The 27,360-nt window shown below is 40.9% G+C and overlaps 3 long non-coding RNA genes across 4 annotated transcripts in view; 2 read left to right on the forward strand and 1 right to left on the reverse strand.

Moving 5' to 3' along the window:
- The window catches only part of LOC129636584 (uncharacterized), a 29,721-nt gene extending 23,639 nt beyond the window's left edge, over positions 1-6,082 (forward strand). The window contains exon 3 of the long non-coding RNA XR_008707023.1: positions 5,920-6,082. This is a non-coding gene — a long non-coding RNA (uncharacterized LOC129636584). The remainder of the gene's footprint in view (positions 1-5,919) is intronic.
- A 1,748-nt stretch (positions 6,083-7,830) lies between these two features.
- On the reverse strand, positions 7,831-14,009 carry LOC129636580 (uncharacterized). 2 transcript variants are annotated; one of them, XR_008707015.1, is made up of 4 exons: positions 13,852-14,009; positions 13,352-13,541; positions 10,113-11,167; positions 7,831-9,101 (listed from the first exon to the last, which is right to left on the reverse strand). It is a non-coding gene; the product is annotated as an uncharacterized LOC129636580 (long non-coding RNA). The 2 variants fall into 2 exon arrangements; XR_008707014.1 differs by lacking the exons at positions 13,352-13,541; positions 13,852-14,009 and having other exon boundaries at positions 10,113-11,836.
- On the forward strand, positions 12,850-15,821 carry LOC129636583 (uncharacterized). The gene is made up of 3 exons (XR_008707022.1): positions 12,850-13,116; positions 14,236-14,381; positions 15,676-15,821. It is a non-coding gene; the product is annotated as an uncharacterized LOC129636583 (long non-coding RNA).
- The last annotated feature ends 11,539 nt before the right edge of the window (positions 15,822-27,360 follow it).

Raw genomic sequence — 27,360 nt, forward strand, 5'->3', positions numbered from 1 at the left:
ATTTGGAATTTGCTACCTATTTCTGGGCAGTTCTGCAAAGCTAAGATGAGGTCACAGGTGCAACATGATGACCACATAGTAGGTTCTTAAGAAATAGCTGTTTCTCACCCCTTTGCCTTTTGTCTATAGAAAATAGGTTTTCCAAGCTGGGGGAAAAAACCCCACGTATAATTAGAATGATAGGCACTTTGCAATTTGGTTAAGGCACACATTTCAATCACTTTGGAAACACCCATTCAGGCACAATTGCTGGGCTAATTATAAATCACTCTTTTTTATTCATTAAGCCAGAGTCCCCAAGGGCCCCCACAAAGGTGTGTTCTGTTGGACTAATTCAAGGCCTTCTTGTTTGACAGCCCTCCTTTGTCATTCTGGGGTTGGGGGACAGGCTGAACAGGTGTCTAACAGCTCAGCAGGGTCATATCAGGTTCTTGCTGAAAATGCTTAAATTTCAGAAAACACGCTTGGCCTCACACTACAACCAAGTCCATATGAGGCGAAGGGATGTTGTAATGGGGCTCCTCTAAATGTGAATGGAAGGATAAAATGTCCCTTTCTTTTGTATCAGTCCAAACTGGAGAGGTTTGAATAGTTAATGATTATTGGAAAGTATTATTTCTTTTGATAAGTTTCCCCCTTATCCTGGGCCTGATGGGTGAAAACTCTGCCACAGACTGGATTTGCAGTCTGAGATTATATTCCAAATTGCTTGCTTGAAGTTATCCCAAGCAAGTTCCTTGCATTAAAAAAAAAATGTGTGCAGTGTTTTTGTTCAGTCATAAACAGAACCTTTGTGGTCGAAAAAAATTACACACAAATATTATTTTAAAAACATAAATATATAATGAACTTGAATGATTCTATATAGTCCAACCAGATCGATCAAAAATAATTTACATTGATTGGTCACAATTTTTAAATTCAGGGCACACTTATCTGAATACAATAATGATTCAAAAAGATTTGAGGTTCCTGGAGGGTATTTTTTCCAACACTTGATCTTTGCAAAGCCCTGATCAAGGCTTTTTCTTGATGGTTATAAAAGGAATGACATGGAATCACCATTAATTCTCAGGATCAGTGTCCTAACAGTCCTGTGATATTGGATGGAGAACTTGTATCCACTACTTTTCAGGTGTTTAGGGGCCAGGGGAGGCAGGCCAGACAGAACGGTCTTTCTGGATCCCACCCTGTGGTTCTACCCACTTTCTAACCTTTTCCATCATGCGATTATTTTATCAAATATACTGTTATTTATTTTTAATTACTATCCTTTTGGAACTTCAGTGATGAGATTGTTTAGTTTAACTGAATCTTAGACTAATTTTCTCCCTGGTCAAGAGTGATAGAAGGGAGATTCATGTGTAGCTTCTGGTTTATGAATGGAAACCCTCTTGTTTAAAGAAATGTTTGTTTTTACACAAATGGACCAGTGAGGCAGTTCCAGATGCAAACAAAACAGAGCAAAATAAAATAAAAATGATGAGAGACAAATGACAGAGACATTGATCAATAGAACAAGATACAGAGTTCAGGAACAGATCCACACACATATGATTAATGGATTTTTGACAAAGGTGCAAAGGCAATTTGATGGGAAGAGGATGGTCTCTTCAGGGAACAGTGCCTGTATACAGGGAAAGTCAACCACAATCCATGCCTCCCACTTTCTACAAAAACTGACTCAAAATGAACCACAGATCTAAATATAAAATGCAAAGACTTTTAGAAGATATAACAAGCATATCTTTGTGACATTGGGTAGCGAATATTTCAAAACCAAAATCTTGATCCATAAAAGAAAAAAATATGATAAACTTGGCCTTATCAAACTTAAGACCTACTCTTCAAAAGACAGTGAAGAGAATTAAAAAACAAAGACAAAACCTACCACACATTAGGAAAAAATATTTGCAATGCACACATCTAATAAAGGACTTGTATTAATATCAATAATTCTTATAAAGAACTCTCAAACCTCAATAATGAGAAAATAAAAAATATTTCTTAGGAAACAGGCAAAGTATTTGAATAAAAGTCTTCACCAAAGAAGATATACAGTGCAAATAAGCTTGTGAAAAATGCTCAGAATCATTAGCCACTAGGGAAATGCAAATTAAAACTATAATTTAGAAACCACAACATATTAATTAGAATGGCTATTTTTTTAAATCTGAAAATGCAAAATGCTGACGGAGGATGTGCAGAATTAGAACTCTCATACACTGCTGGTGAAAGGCAAAACAATACAATCACTTTAGCAAACAGGCTGGCAGTTTCTTATTAAATGTACACTAGACATATGACTCAACAATCCTATTCTTAGGTATTTACTCAAGTGAAAGAAAAACTTATGTTCACACAAAAACCTATGTGAGAATGTTTCTAGAAGCTTTTTTCATAATAATCATCGAAGCTGAAAACCATTCGACTATGCCTCAGCTGGAGAAGGCAATGGCACCCCACTCCAGTACTCTTGCCTGCAAAATCCCATGGAAGGAGGAGCCTGGTAGGCTGTAGTCCATGGGGTCGCCAAGAGTAGGGCACAACTGAGTGACTTCACTTTCACTTTTCACTTTCATGCATTGGAGAAGGAAATGGCAACCCACTCCAGTATTCTTGCCTGGAGAATCCCAGGGACAGAGGAGCCTAGTGGGCTGCCGTCTATGGGGTCGCAGAGTCGGACACGATTGAAGCGACTTAGCAGCAGCAGCAGCATGCCTCAGCTGTGGAAAGGACAAACTTGTGACAGATGTGTACAGTGGCTACTCCATTAAAAGTATGCCAAGTAACATCACTCAGGATGTCACATGGATATCGTGTGTTGTCATAAGAGGGCATTCCACCTTTGTAGGATGTTCCCCCCAAATCATCGACTAATAATGAAAAGAATATCAGACAAATCCAAATTGAAAGACATTTTACAAAACACCTAACCAAGACTTCCTTGGTGGTCCAGTGGTTAAGAATCCTCCTGCCAATGCAGGAAACACAGGTTCAATCCCTGGTCAGGGAAGATCCCACATGCTGGAGCAACTAAGACCACAGACCATAACTACTGAAGCTTGCATGCTCTAGAGCCCTAGAGCTGCAGCTACTGAAGCCTACATACTCTGGAGCTCATGCTCACAACAAGAGAAGCCACTGAAACAAGAAGCCCACCCGCTGCAACTAGAGAGTGGCCCCCATTCACTGCAACTAGAGAAAGCCTGCGTGCACAGCCAAAATTAATTAATTCGTTATTAATTGAAAAAACACCTGATCAGTACTTCTCCAAACTGTCGAGGTTATAAAAAACAAGAAAAGATTGAGAAATAATCACCGTTTTTCAGGAACAGGAAAAAGGACATTTATGAGAAAATGGCAGAATTCAAATAGTGTCTGGAGCTTAGTTAATAGTAATATATCAATGTTGGTCTCTTTGTTTAGACAAATATGTCATGGTGACGTAAGATGTTAACCTTTGCAGAAATAAAACATGGTGAAGGGCAAGTAGGAACTTTGTCCTCTCTTTTCAACCTTTCTGTACATCTATAATTATTCCAAACTGAAAGAAATTATTAGAAAAATAAGCATGTAGTGAGCACTCAATAAATGATAACTATTGCTACTCTTTTGAGGAGAAAGCCCTGGCAGAAAATGCAGATTACAAAACTTTGAACTTCCATTGCATGACAATTCATAGATGGTAAGTTGGCTCTTACAAATGTTATTTCACATATTAGGTCATAACAGCTCAGATCTACAAGAGATAGATACATTACCACGTCCAACCCCCTCATTTTCCAGATGAAGAAACAGAAGCCCAATAAAAAGCAAGAAGAGGAAAAATAACGGTGATTGAAATAATAGAAATAATGGTAAGAATTTTTTTAAAGGAACAGTCACAAATAACAGTAAATAATAAATAAATAACAGTAAATAATACTTATGGTAACTCAGGCACTGTTCTAGGTGTTTATACCTGAGATCCCATTCATAACAACATTACAAGATATATTTTGTAATAATCTCTATTTTTGTAGAGGAGGAAGCAAGGTTAAATATCTTGCTCAGGGTCACATTGCTTGCAAGGCTGAGCCTCAAACACAGGAAAAGAAAGGGAACTTGGATTCACTGAGAACTTACCACAGAGCAGGCAAGATGCCCAATGTCTCCTAAACCTTAACTCATTTAATTCCTTACAAAATTCTGTGAGATCCCCATTATCCCAGATTCACTAATGAGGAACTCAAGGTTTACATAATTGTCCTGCCACACAGCTGGCAGGTGGCAGAGCTGGGATTTGAACTTAGATCCACCTGCTCCTATTCCTACTCCCTCTTTCCCATACTGGTCTCCTCTCGATACAGGTCCAAGGAACCAGAGGCTCTGCCTTTTCAGTCACTGTTTATTCCACATTCAGGAAATCTTAGCTTTCCTAGTTGTCCAGCTTCTGCTGTTTCCTGTTTTACAAGCAGAAAAGACATCATCTTCTCTCCATAATTCCTTAAGACTCAAGGAGCTGACCTAGGGCTCTTAAGATCCTCAAGACACAGGATGACAACCGTGTCCATTCAAAAAATTCAAAGTTCATCCAATACCTAGAAAATATTAACAGAGTCAGTAAGATGTTAACATATGACAATATTAGCTGAGGCTGATGTCTGATGCTTTGGCCAAGTGCTCACTGTCGGCGGCTCAGAGGATCTGAAAAGCGTTACATGTATTTAAACATATTGGGCAAAATAGTACAAAGCGATCATCTGTTTGTATCCCCTTGCACATGTGGCCACAAATGGAACACATTGGAAAGGTTATGAGAGATCAGGAGATTTAGTGAACAGGGCACAATACAGCTTTGTGGTCCGGTTTATTTTCTCATGACAATGTAAAATATAGATTGAGATGAACTCAAATCCTTCATATTTAGTTTTATAGCTTAAATTCATAAATTCTCTACATTCATTAGAAAGTGATGTACTATCTGCACCCACTTGAAAAGATAGCATCCCTGGGGACAGATACAAGAATATTAAAAAAAAAAAAAAAGCCTGATCAAAGAAATATTGCTTCTTTTCTCCTTTCATTGAACAGATGTGCAATGTGTCCAGAGAAAGAAATAGAAAAATTCCTGAATGATTTATTTGATGAACCTAGTTTTAACCGAGGTTATTGCATGCCTGATATCATGACGGGGGTTATTAGTTTCTAGTTGAAAATGACCAGAGAGAATCCCATTCACTTCATCAATATGGTCCATTTATAGGTTGTCAGGGAGGCGACACCATGCAGCCACAGCACTTTATCTTAGACTTATTTCTCTATTAGATGGTTGCTGTCTTTATCATGAAGACTTTTGGTTATTTAAGAAAAGCCAGACCAAAAAGATATATCTGTTCCATCCCAGCATTTAAGTCATTAAAAGCAGATGCATCCCTTAGAAAAATGAATCCTCAATTCAAAGCCACATTGCCGCAGAAAAAGACATTACAAAAGTCTCATTTGCCACTGAAAAAATAAAAACAGACCAAAACAACCACTTTTTTTTTTCTGGGAAGAGAGTTGACTTTAGGCTTTGCTGGAAAGAATACTTTGTAGGAACCAGGGGTTCCCAGACTTCGTGAAGCAAGAGAATTATTTTTTTTTTTAATTTTTACTTATTTATTTTTAACACCAAAACCAGCAACAAAATTATTTTTAAAAGTTTGGGTGAAGGTCCCTCCACATAGGATTGTCAACTTTTAATTTTGCTAAATAAACTCATTCACAAGTGTTTCCTAGTGTCTCCATCACTCTGTAAGGAAAGGACATTTTAAGACAGGTCAGATTTTAAAATAACACAGGTCAGATTTTAAAATAACGTTTAAAAAAAACCACTATCTCAGAAAGAAAGTGTTCCTTCCTGGGTGAGACAGCTGGAGGTTCCTCTCTCTACAGACTGAAGAAGCTGTGATCGCATATCAGAGGTGGCCTGCATCCCTGGGAACCTCCAGAAAATCCGATAAGATCAGTGACAAAGTATTGATGTTAGAGGTGGAAGCTTCTGGTTCTGGAAATTTTTTTGGTAATTTCATCATACTTTACTAAATTGTTAGAGCACTGACAGTAATAGAAATCATGAAAAAAATAATGATAATAATAAAAATAAATAATAACAATGAAAGATAATAATCTTATTTTATTAAAAATAAACTTTTTATTTCTATTTTATTACAAATAAAATAATAATGATGAGTAGGTAATACTATTTATTGAAGTACAGATTAGATGTCAGCTGGTTAACTAAATGCTTGGCGTGTCGGCTTCTCTTAATTCTTGCAACAGCCTGAAACACTGGCAGCATTACTATCACCTGAGGGACTAGGTAACCACGGCTCAGAGAAGTTACAGAGCTTGCCCGAGGCACCCGCACAGTGACAAAACTGGGATTCCCGTCCAAGCCCCCGGGAGTCAGAAGCTAGTGCTTACACTCAGGGTCCTGCCTCCTTCAGATTACGCTCTGCTGTGCTTCCATGTCTCGGGCTCTGTTTTTCACACATGTGCTCAGGGTTTTGTGTTTTTTTTTTTCATCTTCAAATCCTCAACACTCAGGCGCAGTGCCTGACAAATTGTAGACACCTACTCCCGATTTCTAAACAAATGTATAAATGAAGACTTTCAGCTAGAGCAATTTGTTTTCAAACATAGGGTGGTATGATAATTAAATGAGATCATAGACGCAAAACACTTAAAACTGCGTCTGGCATAACACAGGAAGCCATTGATATATGTGAGTGACTTTCATTACCGGTGTTAAGAAATCAGCTCCCCTTTGAGAAAGCTGTCTTGGCTTGGTCTGCTGGAGAAATTCCGGCAAACTTGCAGAGGAATCTTCATACAGGATATCTTCTATAGAAGGACTCAAAAAATTCAGAAATGACAATTTCTAAAATGCCCACATTTTTCTTCTTCTTTTGCTGTATATATTATCATTATAACATGTCATTCTATTATATATGCCATACGATATATATCATATGTAAATTAATGTCCCTTACCTCATGAATGAAGGATGTGCAATTTAATAATAAAATAAAATCAATCTTTAGGCCCTCCCCGATGAAAGAATTTTTAAAGCAAATCTTGCTTTGTTGGGCCCCAAAGTTATAAGTGGTTGAAAATTGGGGTTCCCCCGTGTATAACTTAGAAATACAAACTTTTCCTAATTTGAAAAGCAGAATTGACCGGTGCTATTTAGTAAGAGCTCCCTGACATTCTCTGTGCGTGTCCTTTACAGATACAGTCTTAGGCTCAAAAGATTTTTCATTCTCCTCTACGGCACTGTGAAAGCTGCATTGCGAGTCAGACTGTATTACTAGTACCAGGGGCATTGTATTATTCTCCCAGACCTTTGCTGGAAATTTCCCAAGATGGTAATGAGAAAATGATTACAGCAAGCTCCATTTGTCTCTGATTTCTGCACCCTAAATTACCAGGGCTCCCAGGGACCATCCTCCCCAAGGCAATCTTGGGGACCAGATCGAGAAGGTGATGTTCCTGTTGATTTTTATTTCAGTCAGTGATACTCCCTGCTTCCTCCCCTGGACAGATGTTTCTCTGAGCAAAGCAGCCCTGGCTGCTGAAATGATTTCTAAGTCTCTCCCATCAGCAGGACTGGGGGACAAGGAGGCTGCTTACTCTTCAGCCCTTCAAACGGGTTAAAGTGTTGAAAGTCGGAGTTACCACTATAGCAGCAGGATTTATAAATGTCTCAGTTCCCTAGATTACATTGTGGGAAGCAACTTCATTGCATTTTGCCACATAAAATAGACATTACCCAAGATAAAAAAAAAGGACAGGAAAAGAAAATTTGGGATAAAGTAGATTCAGGCTTGTTTATTTTACCCCAGGCAGAAACAGGCTAATTTCTGACAATGTGGTACCCTGTGTTTGGGCTCAATGTGATTTCAATATAGTGAGGTTTAGTCTCTGGTGCTGAGAGGTGAATGACCATTTTCCATCTTTGTTCATAGATGGAGAAATGTAAGTGGCTTCAAAATACTGAACAGTTAGATGTTGCTTGTAATACATATTCTTACCAGACAGACAATGTCTGAATTGAGTTTTATAAAAATAATTTCACAGATAAATGTACACCTTAAGAAGAAGTAGAGGTAAATTAAAAGTATCTTTTCTATAGATAATACATAAAACTATTCTTTCAGGGTTTCATAGACAAATAGGCAAAATTATCTTTTTTTCATAGATGTGTGTATTTTCCAAAGAACTTAAAGTCAACCAAGAGCATCTTTTTGTGCATCTTCTTCATGAGTAAATTACACAGAAAAGTCCTGCAGTCACATAACATAAGCTTCTGCCCAGGCAGACCATTTTCTTTAATTCAGGAACAACATAACACCCCAGATCATCTCAATCTTCTGCACACTAAATATTCCTCAGATGAGAAACAACTGGACTTTTGTACTGGAAACCCCACTTAAACAAGACTCCTGTCAAGGATGCAGAAAGTAAAGATGATATTTGCTTTATCGTTTTCAAGATAGCCTCAAAGAGTTGTTGGCTGATTGGCTCCAGTCCTTCGGCAGCAAACAGAACAATTACAATGGAAAAAAAAAAAAGTCAAAACCCCCCACCTCTTTTCTATAGTAGATCAACCCCCAAGGGTTATTTTGTTAAAAAAAAAACCTGGTCCAGAATCAGTTTTTCCTCCTTCCTCCCACTGCTTCCCTTTCAGTTTGTTTTTAAAGGTTTTTGTTTTTGTTGTTTTCTCAACCAATTCCATCTGCACTTGTGAATGATAATGAATTGGTGCTCTTGGAGGAACTTGAACTTCTTGGATAAAAGATGTGTTCGATGTTTAGGTCGTTAACATTGACATGATTATCTTCAGAGTTTGGCCCCATTAACTTGATTACTGAGTCACTGTTTATTGTCATAGTCTGTCACAGAGCTTAACAATAAAAGGTTGTCAGCACGAAAGGACCCAAGTGATGCGGACAGAATGACTGATCTTCTTTTGATGAAATAGTTGCTGTTACTTGCTCTCGCTTCAGGGTGAATGACATAAAATGCTTCTGATTTCAACACCAGGACAATTATTTTCAAGCTCTGTTGAAAATCTGCAGATTTGAGTAGGTATCAGTGTCCTTAAAAGTGACCATGCCCTTTGAGCCAGAAATTCTATTTCTAATTCTACCAAGGGAGCAGTAAAACATAAAAAGATTTATGTTCAAAACTAGTCGTTTCAGTTTTGTTTATAATACCAAAAAATTGATGGCAATCCAAATGTCTATTGAGCCAAGTAAATTATGTTATCAAGCACAACACCATGATTCAAAATCAAACCTTCAAATAATAGTTACTAAATATAGGGAAAATTCGAGGAGGGCATGGCAACTAGCTCCAGTATTCTTGCCTGGAGAATTCCATGGACAGAGGAGCCTGGGGGGCTACAGTCCATGGGGTTGCAGAGTCGGACCCGACTGAGTGACTAAGCACAGAACAGCACAGCATAGGAAAAATTCATGGTCTATTGTTAAATAAACTATGGATTAAAAAAACATTTGTAAGCAGTTAGCCTGATTTCCAAGATGTTACATACTTGTGTATAGGTAACAACAAAACCTGCAGGATTTGTCTGGTTCTTAGCCCTGGATGGGGGGAATTATTTTTATTCATTCTTAATATTTTTCTCAATTTTCTTGATTTTCTACAACCAGTACACATTTCTCTGATAACTTGAACAATAGTAAATGCAAATTTAAAAAACTAGAAGGATGCAAGCATTTGTATTTATCTGAAGTATGGATCCATGGTCAAGTACACAGGTGAGCAGGCATGCAAAACCAGGACCTATATGTTGTCAAAAGGAAGTCCCATAACATGCTTTTGCAGCTCCAAGCCCTTTATTAATGCCACATGTGCTCTTGTAAGGTTAAGTTATTAAGTGATATACAATAATTGTCTCTACTCCAAAGCAGACATTTCATTTCACTTGCCTCATGTGGATCTATTTCGGTATCATTTATCACAGCTTTTAAAGACACATCTCAGTCGGCTGCTTTCTCTTGTCCCTCTCTTTGAATGCAAGCCGACCTAAATGGCCCCAGTAAGAAATTAAATATAATTACCTATAGAAGCGCACAGGGGACAATGAGATCGCACCAGCTTCCGAAATGGAAAAAGGCGTTTGGAGGCCCCTCATCTTCATTCCTCCCCAGAGTTAATTTGTCTGCATTTCCTCCCTCGTGGAGAACGCTTACACGCAGCCTCACAATGACCTGTTTAGTTGGCGGTGGAAAATTATGTCATTTGCAAGCAAGCTTTCAGCTGTGATATTTTATAATTGTTAAGATGAAAACCCGATAATCCTCTCCCCCTTCACATAAACTGCAATCCATCTTTAAACCTGTGATAATTCTGAAAACCTGCCGCTTAATAAACTAACAAACCCCAGGCCTATGTGATTTTACGGGGAGTCAATCTTTGATCAGCCAAGCTGAAATGGGTCTGATAAGGGGACGCCCCTTCCACTCTGGGAGTCGCCACTTGAGTGGGTGATTGCTGTTTCCTCCCCGTCCTCAAGTGCCAAATAAGCAGAAGTCTTCCTGAGCTTCTTATCTCTTTCACTTTCTTCTCGAGATCTCTGTCGCTTTAATCCGGCATGTCTGCTGCTGGTTAACAAGGAAATCCTATGTCAATTATCGCCAACAACTTCCTGCTGCGAAGCAGTGGGGAATCAAAGCGTTTGAGAGCCTTTTCACACCAGAGAGTGGTCCAGGGCCTAATTAAATGGCCCTCATATCCTGCAGCCCGTGGAGGCCACATGATAGATAGCTAATGAAAGATAGCCTAATTTTTCTAAGAACCGTTTGGAAGCTGGTGGGCTGTCCGGTGGGTTGCAGGTGTGTCCTGGAGTGGGACTGTGTGTTTTCTTTTCTTCTACTTCTGCTAAATGTAGTGGGCCTGTTGTTGGCATTGGACAGCAGGCTCGGAAGAGAGCCACCTTTCGGGAGACTGCATCTTCTTAGAGTTGCTCTCCACATCCGAGCTCCAAATGGAGCAAGAGAGGGATGTGCGTGAAGATACCGAACGACGTGATGTTCAGACCTGGAAGGAGACCACTGTCTATGGAATGATTTACCGGGCCCCAACATGAAGATTCCTCCTCCGACCAAGGAATTCTCTGTTATTTAAAGTTATTTATTTATTTATTCAGCTGCATCAGGCCTTAGTTGCATCATGTTGAATCTTAGTTCCCTGACCAGGGATCAAACCCACGTCCCCTGCACTACAAGGCAAATTCTTAACCACTGGACCACCAAGGGAGTCGCTGATAGTACTTTAATAAAATCATTTGATAAGATTGCTACCGGTCATTCCTTTCAGGTTGACTTATTCCCTGAGGTACACATATTCTATAGACAAATGAAACTAAAAACTATGCTTTTTATTCTATTATGTTTTTTGTGTGAGAAATATTTTTGTGACTCACATTTGCTCTCACAATTTTTCTTTATCTGGAGCAGTGTGCCTCAAAGTGTGGTCCCAGGGCAAGCAACTTTACCTGTCAACTTGCAAGCAACTCAAATTTCTCAGACCCCACTCCACACCTTGTGAATCAAACACTCGAAGGGTGAGATTGATGACCCCAGTTTTAACAAGCCATCCAGGTGATTCTGAGGCATGCTAAAATCTGAGAGCACTGGTCTAGTACATGACTAGAAACTCTTGTAAATGGCCAGTTCGGATTGTTAATCATATATATCATCATTTGTTTAAAAAAAAATCCAGCAAGTTACATAGTGGACAGACACCGCATGTTATTTAACCTTGATATGATGTCTGTCTACATTTTATCAAAATGCATGTATACAAGCCTGGGATCATTTCCTGAGTTCTGACTCATGATGTAGTACCTTACTGAGTGAGGCGACTTTGTTTTCATTTGTGGAATCAGGGGGTGGGAGGTGGGGAGTATATCCACTGAAATATTTAAACCTATTTTCCAGACTTGTGATTCTTAGGTTTGCAGATTAAAACAAAACCAAGGTACCAATAAGGTTTGTTGCTTATTCTGTTATGAATAATATTTACCCCCCTCTAACATTTAATAAAAGAAAGGACAGTTTTTTAAATGACAAAAAGAAAACTTATAAGAATTATAAGGACATAATTTCAGAATAAATGTCAATCCTTTAAATGAAATGAGGTTTGCTTATGAATAGTTCATTCTACTGTCTTCATTTTTCTCTTTTAATTATGGATTTGGGAGTTCTTTGCCATGGAGTGGCATTGGCTTGGTTAACTGATATGTAGAAATGGCTAGTGTAGGTTTTGGTTACAGAGAGGAGGTAACACTTTTTAACTTGGAAGCTTGTAACTCTTATAACTTGGAAGCAGTCATGTCGCTCTCCTGCTTAAGATTATTATCTGTTTCATGGAATGAAAAATTTCTCATAAGATCATTTTAAGTGCTTTCTAGTTTGACCCTCAGCTCACTTTATCACTAAATCATAATTGTTACTACTACTAATATTGTGCCTATTACTATTACTACATCTACCCCTACTACTTCAACAGAATGCACATTAGACAAAACTCACTATATCCAATCATCCCGTAAGGTCAGTTTTGTGGATAACCTCATCAACCACCAGTTACTATTGTTACCTTGATTTTTACAATAGAGAAATTGAGGCACAGGAAAGTTAAACTGATTGCTCAATTACTAAATGAGAAAACTTGGGCTGAGAGTCAAGTGGCTCAGCTATTAAATAATTGCAAACTGGCTGCTATAGCTCCAACCATCACACCTACATTCCAGAAAGGAAGAAGGAGGAAGAAAAGCAGCAAAAACCTCACCTAATAACTTTAGCGTACATATCACTCTCATGAACTTAGTTGCATGGTCACTTCCAGCTGTAGGGGAGGATGGGATAATAGGTTTATTATTTGTTTTTAATTTTGACACATGATTGCTCCCTAATAAAATTAGTTTTGCTAGTGTGAAAAGGAAAAGATGAACATTGAGTGAACTACCAATAGTTTCTTCCCTGACACAAGACATTCTCATTCACTATGGGGAAGAATTCCACGAATTCTCATGTGGCTAAAGGAATACTTGTATATCAGGTGGGTTTTTGCCTTCTGGTTCCTTCACTGGGACACAAATGAGTGGTATATGAAGGGGCACACTTATCACTGCTCTGGGAGTGGGGGTGATAATTATAGAGTGGCCATAAATATGGCTACGTGATTGGAAAATCAAGATGAACCCAACTCTGTGCATTTTACATTTAGCTATGGTTTGATCTAGGACAGTCTAAAAATTGCAGACTTTTCATCAAAATGTAAAATGAAAGCTTACCACATTCAAGTCATCTGTGTCCTTTCCCCAAACATCTCACTCATACTGTGTCTGGCTTCTTGGCAGAGGGACACTCCAGGGCATCATCTTCACATCTTTTCTCTCCCACAGCCTTTGTTGCAAGTCTGTTCTCTCATCTACATTAACGTGATGTCAGCACATGCCCACAGGCTCACCGCACAACCCTCACCTGAACAACAAAAATGGATCATAACATTGTAAGACCAACGACGACTGAGAACTTTAAGATTCTATTTCCTCTAATTTTTTCTCAACAACATTCAATTGACTTCTGCCCAGGATTCCAGAATCTCCTAAAGATAACAGTAGTGGAGATTTTGTGGGACATTTGTTCTTACATTGAAATGTGAACCAGTTCTTCAAAATTCTAATTTGAGTGTTTTCCTTTTAAATGAATAATTTAAATATCAAATATCTTTCTTTGTGTGTCTATATTAAATATCATACTATCACCTTTTAAAAGTTTGTTACAGACTCACAGAGAAGCAGCGAGAGTGAGGACCATATTACAATCTATCACTATTTGAATTATGGTGGATTAGTTTAGCATCATCCCAATGGGGTGAGGACAGAGGAAGCAGAAAGAGACATTTTCCCATAGGGAAAAGCACACAGCTTTGGAATGAGACCAGCGTTTGAAATCAGGCTCAGATGCTTACTAGCAAACTTCCTAAGCTTTTCTAAATGTTGGTTTTCTCATTTGTAGAATGGGATGCTGTGAATGACGACAATTACGGCAATGAACATTTATTGAGAGTGTCTCACGGGTTGGACACTAAATGTATTATGTTCATTATTTTATTAATTCTCATCATCTAATAATGTAGTTACTGTTAACATTTTCATGATACTATCTGTTTCAGTTACCTATAGCTGCATGACGACCCCTGACTTTCAGTGGTAAGCAGTAACCCTCCCTCTAGCTCACTTTGAGCTGGAAACTGAGGCTGGGCTCTGTTGAGTTACTCTGGTCTCCGATGGACTCTCAAATCTCTACAATCAGCTGCAGGTCAGCAGGGCAGCTCTGTCTCAGGGATTTGGCTGTTGGGTGACAGGGGTGATTTGGGTCATAAGTTTTTCCTCTTGAAGTTAGCTAGCCTAGGCTTGTTCATATGGTAGAACCAGTGTTCAGAGAGAATAAGAGACAGAACATTAGCCCTGTTGAGACATAGCCTCAAAACCAGCACGTTATCACCTTGCTGCATTCAGCTGGCCAAAACAAGTCCCATTCCACCAAACCCAGATTCAAGGAGTGGGGAATGGACTCCATCTCTTGATGGAAAGAAACACCAAGTTTCCAAGGAAGGAGGGTAATGGTAGACAGTTTTGCAGTCTCCCAAGTCTCTACCTCATAGGGTTGTTGTAAGGATTTGCAAATAATAATAGCTAATCTTACTTAATTCTCATAATAATCCTGTAATATAGGTATGATTAGTGTCTCCATTTTACAGCTAAATGAGCTGAAGCAGGGAGATGTTCATTTTCTTACCAAAGTTGCAAACTGCAGATGAGGAGCCAGACTTGCATGAACGCAGTTCAGGTGAAATTTGACCAGGACGGCATCTGGGTTAATATATGATATCAATGTCAGTTTCCTGGTTTTGACAATGTGTCATGGTTATGGAAGGCTTGATGGTTGGAGGAAGCTGGGCAAAAGGTCCATAGGAACGTTCTGTACTGTATTTGCAACTTCTTGTGAATCTTAAACTAAGCACAATTGAAACATGTAAAATATCATGTATGAAACGAGTTGCCAGTCCAGGTTTGATGCACGATACTGGATGCTTGGGGCTGGTGCACTGGGACGACCCAGAGGGGTGGTATGGGGAGGGAGGAGGGAGGAGGGTTCAGGATGTGGAACACATGTATACCTGTGGCGGATTCATTTTGATGTTTGGCAAAACTAATACAATTATGTAAAGTTTAAAAATAAAATAAAATTAAAAATAAATAAATAAAAAAAATTGAGGCAGTTCAAATACTGAGCTAATGTTCTTTATATGAGGACTGTAGTGCCTAGTCACACAGTAGGTGTTTAATAAATGTTAGCTTCCTCTGCTGAAAGCCCATTATCCATCTAAAAGTGAAGAGATAGCATCTCAAGTTCCTAATTCAGTATAAGCCTGGGCACCACCTCAAACAGGCTTGGAAATGACCACTCCCATGTGGCCTGGGGAAGTCTGGGATGTAGCAGGGCTACAGCTGGTCTCCCATTAGGGCAAACTTCGCAGTTACAGGGCAAAAGCGGATGTGTTTCAGAATTTCTGCTCTTCGAAGATTACTTTATGGAAAATCTTTTTCAGATCTCACGGATCCCTGAGGAGCCTCAGCTTGGAACTGGGAAAACTGTTGGGAAGTCTAATTAAAAGAGAACAACGTGATATGCGGATTAGTTGAACTCGATAGGGTCAAGTCAGGCACGGTTTCTTACCTCTCCTCTGAGTTAGTGGAGAAAAATTCTGTAACAGGAAAAAAAAAAAAAAAAAAAAACATTAGCAAATGATAGGGTACAAATAGACCTAGTTAGGTTGGATTTTCACAAAGAGTGAGATAACAGGCTTTGAAAAAAACTTTAAAGGGAAATAAATAGCCAGGTGTTAGAGTCACAGAGCTGGCAGGACAATAATAGTAACTATAATAAGAACTAGGAGGCAGGTGCTGCTGGCAATGGACGTGGCCATGACCTGCTGCTTTAGCTAGTTCTGCGAGCCCAGTGCCTGTGCATTAATGATTAGAGGAGAAGCGGGTGATGTCCAGAACTTCGCGGAGGATGTTTTCTCATAATGGCCAGTTGGTTTTACATGATACCTTGACAGATGAAAATAAGGACTATACCCATAATGGTAATAATGACAGTAATCATAGCATTTATTGGGCACTTATTCTGTGCCAGGAACTCTTTTTAGTATGTTACCCTTGTTATCTCATCGAATCTTCACAGTCTTTTACGAGTGAGGAAATTGAGGTCTGGAGACATTAAAGAACTTTTTAAAGCTTGCAGGGGAAGTGAGGATAAAAGGATGCTTTGTCCCAGTGTGGCAACAGGCTCATTTTGGAAAAGCGTTTTGGGACATAACACCCACCGCGGTCACCTTCCCGATTGTCAGTTTTCCAGGGGATGTGGAGCGTCTAGGCTTGGAACAATGAGGCTCCAAGATCACTCCTCCCCAAGGACAGAAACCAGAGTGCCTGCTTCTCAGGTGGAAAGTGTTGAACTTTCTCCAGACTCTTAGTTTTTGAGTATTTCATCTGGAATTTATTTTTGTTTATGACGTGAGGTTTGAGATGTAGCATTCACCTCCACCCCAATGGCCAGCCAGTTCTTTCTGCGTCATTTGGTTTATAAACTACCCTCTTCACATTGAATCAAAGCGCCACCTTTTACATGTATTATGTTCCCATATACACTGTGAGTTATTCTCATTCTCTGTTTTGTTCTTTATTTATTCATGTATTCCTGTGTCAGTAGCATATTGCTTAGATTATAGTGTAGTGTAGTATATAATACACACACACACACAGGTATAGTATAATATAAGGAGTTTTATAATGTTGTAGGGTAACCCCTCCAAGTATTGTTCCTCTTTCAAACTTCTCTTAGTCACTCCCAGATAGTTATTACTTACATATAAGCTTTAAAATAGCTTCATGCACTCCCAGCATCCCCAGCACCTCAACACACAAAACGCACAGGGATGCCAAACTGAATTGTGTTTTATTTCTAAGTTAATTTGAGGACTGAAACTTTTATGGCATTAAACTTTCTTTACTAGGAACATGATATGTTCCTCCATTTCTCTGGGCCTTATTTTAAGATCTTCAATAAGATTTTATAGCTTTCTTTATATAGGCTCTATTCCCTTATTATTAAATTTATTCCTGGTTAATATGGTGAATAGGACTTTTTCACTTCCCTTTTGTAACTGGTTTTCACCAGTGTGGCAGGTACTGTGGCTCTGGCCCACATCCATCCAGACTCCTGACTGAAGTGCTCCCAGGTTGACATCCTTCTCAATGTGCCCGTGAATTAATATTCTCTAGGAGACTGATGGGAAATGAAATACAAATTTCCCAGCTCCCTTTCCTCTCCCTTGCCTCACCCCTAGCTCACCCTTATGGCCACATGAGAAGTTCTCTATGGCCAACTGATGGAGGAGAAAAACCCAGTCTGGGGCTCACACATGGGTCAGTTCAGAGTGTTGTGGCAAGCTAGAAATAAATGTCACCACACTATATTCATTCATGGGTGACGCTGGAAACTGGGGCGAGGGTGGGTAGGAAATCCTTCCAGCTTCAAGGAGTAAATCCTAAACTTTGTCATGAACTTGGTGTGGCGGGAGACATGATCTGACATAAGGATAAACATAGACTCCTGGGAAGTGGTGAAAGGTCTGGCTGGTTGGACACAGATCTGAAAGCATTAGATCGGAGGCAAAGAGGTCTAGGAAGATGGATGTGGATAGATTCCAGGCAGTGGGTTCAAGGTGACCTACATCATTGCCCACCGTCACTGTTCATTTGCAGAGGGGGCCTGAAACAACACACAGAAAGTGGGATCAGCCAGGCCCTGCCCTGCCCACCCTGCTGCTTGCACAACAGGTCCATGAACGGAGCAGTCAACGTAGTTCCCTTTCACCACGGCTGATGCATCTCCTGCAGATGCTGCTGAATGTGTGAGCTGCCAGCTGCAGACCAATGCTGAACCTGCAACAAGACCAGTCCTCCAGCAAAGAGAACATGACTTTTGGTGATAAATTGATTACATCAGAATTCTTTAATCCTGGAGAAAGCAACAACCTGTCTTTGTTAGGACTGAAACATATTCTGGGCATGGGTTTGTCTTTCCTACTATTCAAGAGCTCACTGAGTTTCTGTATTCTCACCTCCCCACCGAATTCTTATTTTCAAACCCTCAGCCCCGCCCCCATACATCATTTTGTTGTGCTTCAGTTTACTACACGTTGCAGGTATTGCATTTTTTTTTTTTTACAAATTGAAGGTTTGCGGCAACCCTGACTTGAGCATGTCTATCAGTGCCATTTTCCAACAGCGTTTGCTCACTCTGTGTCTCTGTGTCACATTTTGATAATTCTCGGACTATTTCAGACTTTTTCATTATGATTATATTTGTTCTGGTGATCTGTGATCAGTGATCTTTGATGTTACTACTGCAGAAAGATCACGGTTCTGAAGGATCAGATGATGGCTAGCATTTGTTTCTGGCAATAAAATATTTTTTAAGTAAGGTATCCACATTTAAAAATGAAAAAAAATTCAGTTTATTTACTTTATATTTATTCTTGGGTGTGCTGGGTCTTTGTTGCTGCTCCCGCATTTTTCTCTAGTTGCGGTGAGTGGAGGCGACTCTTCATCGTGATGGGCAGGCTTCTCATTGCAGTGGCCTCTCCTGTCGTGAGCACAAGCTCTAGGGTGTGTGGGCTTCAGTAGCTGCAGCGCACGGGCTTAGTTACTCTTCAGCATATGGGGTCTTCCTTCCTGGCTCAGGGATCGAACCCATGTCCCTTGTATTTGCAGGCAGATTCTTAACCACTAGATCACCAGGGAAGTCCTTCTACATTTTTTTAGATACAATGCTATTGAGCACTTAACAACTACAATATAGTGTTAACATAACTTTTATATGCACTAGGGAATGATTTAATTGGAGTCATTTGCTTTACTATGGTGGTCTGGAATTGAGCGCACAGTATCTCTGAGATATGACTATATTTGGAGATAGGGCCTTTATGGAGGCGGGACCCTGATCTCATAGCTTTAATCTTCTTTAAGAAGAGACACCAAAGAGCTTGCTCTCACTCTGTCTCTCTCTTTACCCTTTGGGAACATGGCGAGAGGGTGGCCATCTATAAGCCTGGAAGAGAGTTCTCACCAGGAATAGAAGCACATTGATTTTGCACTTTCCTGCCTCCAGAAAGATGGGAAATACATTTCTGTTGTTTAAGTCATCCAAGTTGGTATTTTGTGATATACAGGAGGGTTAAATATATTTATTAAAAGAATAAATAAATGAATGAAAGCAATTATTCAAGTTAAGCGTTTTAGTTCTTTGAGGTTAGTGATATAGTTTGATAAAATATATTGTTAGTTATGGAATGATGTTAAATCATATGAAATTACCATTTCACAGATTAAAAACAGCCACATATCAATAATTTCATATGGCTCAATCTAATCCATATCTAACCTAGAATTTTAAAATAACATTTAATATTTCATATCTGTGGCTTAATAGAATATTGTTTAACATCCATCTGAACTTCAGCCAGTCTGATCCTTCTTGATGATACAGCACAGTAGCTTTGGACTAAAGCTTTAAAGAAATAAATCCATGTTCAAATCTTGGTTTGATCTCCTACTATTTGTGTGACCTTGGGTAAATCACATAATTTCTCTGAGCTGAAACTTCCTCATCTATTAAATGGGGAAAAGATTTTCTTCATAGTGTTGATATGAAGGTCAACTATGATGTTGAAATAAAGTAATTGACACAATGCCTACACATAGTAAAGGATCAATAAATGATTTCTAATGATACTCTTACTATTATTAATTTGTTTTGGTTACCTCTCTGTAAGATATTTAACGTCTTGTCCTTTCAAAACCAACTTATAGTGGTAGAGAGTTGTGCTAGATGTCACAATAGTGTTTTGCTTCTAGGTAGGAATAAATATTGACTATGAAGAGGACTGACTGAAGGAATCCTTTAAAAAAAGTTATTTATTTATTTGTATACACGGCATGTGGGATCTTAGTTCCCTGTCCAGGGATGGAACCTGAGTCCCTTGCATTGGGAATGCAGAGTCTTAATCACTGGACCAGCAGGGAAGTCCAAGAAGGAACCATTTTTGGATTGAAAATGTTCTAAGTCATAATCTGAGTAGTGACCACACGAGTGTACACCTATGTAAAACACCATCACTGTATACTTAAGATTAGTGCAGTTTTCTGTTTGTGTTATAACTCAGTAGAATCGTTGCCTATTTGAGGAGTGGTGACTAAGATGGTGAAGAAGCTGTTTAAATATCCAGCAACATGTGCTCAGTCACTAGTTGTGTCCAACTCTTTGTGCCCCCATGGACTGTAGCCTGCCAGGGTCTTCCGTCCATGGAATTCTCCAGGCAAGAATACTGGAGTAAGCTGCCATTCCTCCTCCAGGGGATATTCTCAACCCAGGGATTGAACCCGAGTCTCCTGCATCTCCTGCATTGCAGGCAGGAGCCATTAGGGAAGCCCCCACCCAGCAACATACATTGAGGCAATTAAGCACCGCATTTTATTTTATAAAAGCCATCACGTGTGCTGGACTTAGTCTCTCAGTTGTGTCTGACTCTGCGACCCCATGGACTGCAGCACACCAGGTTCTTCTCTCCATGGGATTTACCAGGCAAGAATACTGGAATGGGTTGCTATTTCCTCCTCCAGGGGATCTTCCCAATCCAGGGATGGAACCCCAGCCTCTTGTGTCTCCTGCATTGGCAGGCTGGTTCTTCACCACTGCACCAGCTGGGAGGCCTTCAGAGCTTCATGTAAAATTCCTTGCCCCCCATTTTCCTTCTTCCTGTGCCACCCTGCCCTCCAGCCTCTCTGCCTTTAGAATCTGGAGCACATGTTCACGACCCAGCATGCAGGTAGATGTGGTCATGAAAAATGCCAAAAGGGGAGTTTTCAGGCAATCTGATGAGCAGCAATGTACAATTTGTCTATGGTGTGTGTGTGTGTGTGTGTGTGTGTGTGTGTGTAAGGGTGTGTGTGGAATGGAGGTTGAGGGTCAGCACAGAAACTTCTTTCTGACGAATGAGTCAGTCAATATAGGTTGTTGATTTAATTGAGAGACTGTCATCGCCCTACTTATGAAATTTAAAAAAGAGGCGATACTTATTGAGCATAACCTCTCCCAACCCTGACTTTTTCTCACACACACACTGATATTTAGGACATTCCTTTTATTTAATTCCTCTTACTATAATCAGGTGGGCTTCCCTGGTGGCTTAGCGATAGTGAACTCACCTGCAATGCAGAAGACGCGGGTTGGATCCCCGGATCAGTAAGATCCCCTGGAGAAGGAAATGACAACCCACTCCAGTATTCTTGCTTGGGAAATCCTGTGGACAGAGAAACCTGGAGGGCTACAGTCCATGGGGTTGCAAAGAGTTGGATGCAATAAACAATAACAATAATCAGGGGCCTCTCTTACTATGTTCTCTGTAATGTATCTGTTCCTAGGAGAAATCCCACTGTTTTCCTCTGGTTGCTGTTTATAAGGTCATGTCTACATACCTCAGGAACCTGGACTTTTCTGTGGAAGCCATCAAAACAAATGCCTACCTCAGCACAAGTGAATATGTTTAAAGACTCCAGTTTCCACATGGCCTAAAACATTTCTGAATGTAGGGAGGAAAAGGAGCAGGTTTCCCTTGGATGTATGACTGGATAAAAATCTATCAACTTGGTCCTTCTGGCAGCCGTGTGGATATTACCACGGTTTAAACTTCCTGGAACCTTCTGGAGCCTCACGGAGCGTCAGGGAAGATGGGTCTTTAATCAGAACTCTTTCCCCAACCTTCCTCTGCACGTTTATCAAAAGCAACGCCAGCAGCGAGACGATCAATCGCCCCAAACTGTTTTTAGACTCGTCTCTTCCTCAGAAGAAAGGGAAAAGTTGTTTCAATTCACACCACACACCGCTTTATGAAGATGATTTCAGTCATGATTTCCTATGTGCCTGTGTAAAAGAAAGAGTGGAAATAAAGAACGAAACCAATAAAGACCAAACCAAAAGCACATGTCCCAAAGGGGCGCACACCAGGCAAACAATGGCTGCTCAACAGATGAATCCGCCGAAATGTAAAATATTCCACGACATCGTGGCAGCTTTGAAATGCTACACTTTCTGGTGCTCATCTGTTAATCATCTTAGGGGACTTTCTCAGCTCAGCAGAAGGGACGGCCTTCTCTTTCTAAGCTCACACCACTCACAGGGCACACAGCTCAGCATCGAAGTGACAGGACGAAAAGACAGCCAGCAAACCACTGCACGAAGGAAAAAACAAAGAAAGAACCAGGGAAGGAGAGAGGGTGAATGAGCTATTTGTACCCCTTTCACTTCCAAATGAAAATTCACTGAAGGTATTTTCCTGCATATAAGCTTTTCTTTGAGTTAGTTTCAAGATAAGTCATAAAACTATAATCATATTAATGATTAATGTTGCCAGGAAAGCAAAGTGACATAATGAGAAGATTTAAGGTTCTACACAAAAATATTTAAAGATTCTCTTAGGAAATTCATCTACTTTAAGTAGTATCTTTGAAAGCAAAGAAACCATCAACAGCCCTAAATTTAAGACCATACATAAAACACCTCCCCCACTGTTATTTCTAGACAGGGTCATTCCAGATATCTAGGAGTTAGAAAAGACTGCTTTCCAGAAAGCAATAGTAACCCCAACCAGAAAGAATATGTCAACCTCATACAATATGGTACATTTCGGGACACACGGCATGAGTGTGAAATAAACTAGGTGCAGGCACCCGCATGCTGCCTGTGCATCCCTTCGTGAGCAACTAGATCTCTGGTGACATAGACCAGTGCAAGTGACCAAGAGGTTAGGCAGGGGACCCTGGGCTGTTCCACTACCTCCAAGGAAGACCTTTCTCCTATTTGAGACATGTGTGCTTAGTCGTGTCCGACTCTTTGCGACCCCGTGGACTTAGCCCACCAGACTCCTCTGTCTGTGGAATTCTCCAGGCAAGACTATAGGAGTGGGTTGCCATTTCCTCTTCCAGGGGATCTTTCTGACCTAGGGATCGAACTCACATCTCCTGCTGCTTCTGCATTGGCAGGCGGATTCTTTACCACTGTGCCACTCGGGAGGCCCTTTCTCCTATTTGAGGGAGAGTGTCTAAGTATCCAAAGATGGATGAGGCTGTCCACAGGATGGTGAGGTTGCCACTGGCATGACTCAAGCGGCGGCTCGAAGGGTCTTGGTGGCCATATTGGGCCAAACCAGTAGTTCTCTAACTTTGCTGCACACAGAATCGCTGGGGGAGCTTTAAAGCCATTCCTACCTACTGGCTGCATGTACCCTGTGTGAAACTCAGGCATCTATATTCTCTTAAGTTTCCTAGATGACGGAATCACCCAGGGGCTGGGTCAGAGCTCAAGAGCCCCAGCAGACAAGTGTTTCTGAAAACTTCCCCGCACACAAGCCACCTGGTCATGCTGTTGAAATGCAAATTCTTAATGAGGTGAGTCTCAGGGAGAGTCTGGCTTTTCTAACTGTTTTCCAGTGAGGCCCCACCTGCTGGTCTGGGAAGCACACTTGGAGCAGCGGGTCCCGGATGACTCAAGTCCTCATCAATTCTGAGTTTCTCTGGGATTCAGCATCAAAGTGGGGAAAGAAACAGGTCACAGTGGTTAGATAGGGTGGTTGCAAGCTGAGGGCAAGCCATTTTTCTCTGAAGCCTCAGTTTCTCCTTTTGAACAGAGAAGTGGCTTGGGAAGTACTCCAGGGCCTCCTCCAGCTCTCACTTTCTGGGACTCTGTCAGGGGAGGAAGGGCCCACAGTTTCTAGAATGCCCCAAAGAAGACTGGCTACAGGGTAGGTTGGGAGGCCTCTTGGGCTCCCGAGTTGTCCCTGTGCCCTTGTCCTTCATTGATCTGCACTGTTCCCCCAGAGGAATCAAGTCGGGAAGGCTGCAAGGAGGAAGAGACAGGGCTGAAAGATGAGGGTGCAGACCTGAGTCAAGGTGAGGATCAGTGTAAGCCCTGGTGGCAGCTTGAGGCCTTTGGGTGGGGGTCAAGGGGGCACCACGAGAGGAGCCTTTGAGCCTCATGGAGAGATAGGAGCAGGACCAATGGAGACATGTGGACAAGGTGAAATTTGCTTTGCTGCTGAATCAGTAGTCCTTAGTATCTACCAGACATTCATTTCCACTAGAGGTTGACTGTTGTAGGGGAGAGAGGAGAGAATGAGAAAACCGCCCCCTCCCCACCTCCAGTGGAATCACCTTTTATCCTAGCAATTTAGTGCTGTCTCCGGCTCACAAAAGCCTCAGCAGCTAAGTGGACACATCCTTGTTAGAAAACAGTTGCAGAAGTGTTCATGGTCCCAGAGCATGGCCCTGGGTCTCTACTCTCCCTTTAGCAGATTGCTGTTGGTTTCTCTATCACTAGGGTGCCAAGTTTCCCAGTTTTCTTGCAATTGAGGGATTTTAGGATTTGACACTTTCAATGCTAAAATTAGGTTAAGTCCTGGCAGCCCAGGACAAGTCAGTCACCCTCTTCGCCAGAGCCGCTTGGGCCACCTCTGACTTCAGCTACAGCTGTGGTGGACAGTTCCTATACAATCTCAAAGGCTGTTGCACCTCTCCTTTCTATCATTAGGCCTTCTCCAGAAGTCTAGAAGGGTTGTTATTGTTCAGTCCCTAAGTCATGTCCAACTCTTTGCAACCCCATGGACTGCAGCACATCAGGTTCCCCTATTCTTCACTGTCTCCAAGAGTTTGCTCAAATTCATGTCCATTGAGTGGCTGATGCTATCTAACTGTCTCATCCTCTGCCACCCCCTTATCCTTTTGTCTTCAATCTTTCCCAGCATCAAAGTGGGGAAGTAAATTCTCTGAATGGCTGAATGATCCAGGCTTCCCTTCTTCAGAGAGACAGTTCTGCAGCACATTCTATGTGCTTTCTCAGAGGGCTGCAGTGGGGCAAGCCCCATTTGCCTGTGGCAGTAACTTCCTAGGAGAAAGGTACCGGGATATCTCACCAACCTGCTGAATTTGCCCCACATGACCCGGGGGACTCTGGGAGCAAAGCTATCCTATGGAGATGGGAGAGTTTCCCAGCAATCAGCCGTCACTTCCGTTTGTCCACACAAGTGGAAGGCAGCTTCTGGAGTGCAGCTTAGCTTCACCTTCCATCCACCGACCTCCCTCCCCAGGGCTCAGCCGCATTTAAAATTCAGTCACTGTCATCAGCAAACCCCTCTGAGCAGAAACAATCCCATCGTTCTCTCCGACTTGCAAAGGTGTTTAAGATATCTAAATATTTTAAAGGTATCTACGAGGATTGCATTCTTTTCCTAGTGGTGACTTGATGAATAAATGATGCCCTAATTTCAGTTTAATTATTGTCTAATGCTCTCTAATTCATTTCAGATTGGTGTTTAACTTCCTTCCAACTTGACAACCTTTCAGGCAAAACTGATAAAAAAAAAAAAAAACAGAGCATCCTTTACATAGGAATGGATTATTTGTCTCTAGATATCAACTAAAGAAAAATAGCTGTTCAAATCCCTAATATTTTTGGCATGTTGTAAATTTAAACTCCATCCAAAACACATCTTTAAAAAATATTTTAAGTCAGGGAGGGATTTTTGCTCAGAGTCTAAGATTTTGTTCTGCCAAGTTTGAGCATGGAGCCGATTTTTACGGTTGAATTATAAGCCCCTGAAAATAGGTTTATTATGGAAGTGTGAACACACAACTATAGCCCATAGCAACATGAATGGCCCTGTTATCATAATGCTTATATCCTCTCCTTTGTGCTGAATCGGCAAAGCAAGACACCTGCTTTGGCCTTTTTGCTAATACATGTCAGTGTCAGTTAACAGCTTGTGTCCCTCTTTAGAAGGATGCCCCCAAAGTTTTTCATAATCCTGGCATTGCCAGGGACCCCTATGTCTCTATCTCAGGAATTAATTTATCATTTCCAGTAGGATACTTGGTGACATTAGAAATACATTCTCTGGTGGAAGGAAAACTGGAGGCTCTGGTGAAGGTTTGCTTTAGTTGTGGGTGTGCATTGCTTGGGGCTTCCCTGGTGGCTCAGACAGTAAAGAATCTGCCTGCAATGCAGGAGACCCAGGTTTGATCCCTGGCCCAGGAAAACCCCCGGGAGAAGGGCATGACAACCCACTCTAGTATTCTTGCCTGGAGAATTCCATGGATAGAGGAACCTGGCGAGCTACAGTCTATGGGGTTGTCAAGAGTTGGACATGACTGAGTGACTAACACTTTCTTTCATTGTGTGGATAGTTAACTGCTAGCTATCAAGCACGTTTCTCACTAGACAGAAGCGACAGGTGTTAATCCCCCAAGCACGTTTCTCAGGGCCAGGAACGAGTATGGTGCACTGCTTCCAGGAGGAATCTGTGTGCGATCCTGTTACTTGTCCAAAGTTCAAATAGTCTACATTCTTTAGGCATCTGAAGTTTCCTTGAAGAAGCCTACACGTCTGTTTTCTGTAGCTATTAAACTACCAAGTAGAACATTTGGAATTCTGTTGTATGAAATACAATTTCCATAACAGAATTAAAATTATTCTCAGCTGTAGGGGAAATCGCCATCGTGATTGGCTGGCAAAGGCAATCCCCTATTATGGGCGTCTGCTCTCAGAGGTTCAGTCTCTGGGTAAAAAATCATAAACACCAGAGCTGCCTTAACTTGTGCATAATTAAACCATAGAGAGGAAAGTTTGACATTTGTCAACTCTACATGGTCTAATATCAGTAAGCTTTAACCCCACTACCTGGAACCCACGATTAGTTAAGTCTCGGTTTCCTGCCTTCTCCCCCAGCCTTCCCCAGCCTTCAGCTCAGAAATATTTTAAGAATAAGAACTCCTGGGCTTTACTGAATGCTTGCTGTGGGCTTCCCTTCCTTCTCAGCTGGTAAAGAGTCTGCCTGCAATGCAGGAGACATGAGTTCGATCCCTGGGTTGGAAAGATCCACTGGAGAAGAAAGGCTACCCACTTCAGTATTCTGGCCTGGAGAATTCCATGGACTGTATAGTCCCTGCGGTCACAAAGATTCGGACATGACTGAGCGAATTTCTTTCTATTACTGTGTGCTAGGAAATAGTGTAGGCACTTTCTATGTATTAATACATAAAATCCTCTTAACAACCCTAGAAGTAGGTGCTATTATTATTTCCATTTCTACAGAGAAGGAAATAAGCTTGGCAGCCAA

The sequence above is a fragment of the Bubalus kerabau genome, chromosome 22 (genome assembly GCF_029407905.1).
Source record: "Bubalus kerabau isolate K-KA32 ecotype Philippines breed swamp buffalo chromosome 22, PCC_UOA_SB_1v2, whole genome shotgun sequence".
In the NCBI taxonomy this organism is placed as follows: Eukaryota; Metazoa; Chordata; class Mammalia; order Artiodactyla; family Bovidae; genus Bubalus; species Bubalus kerabau.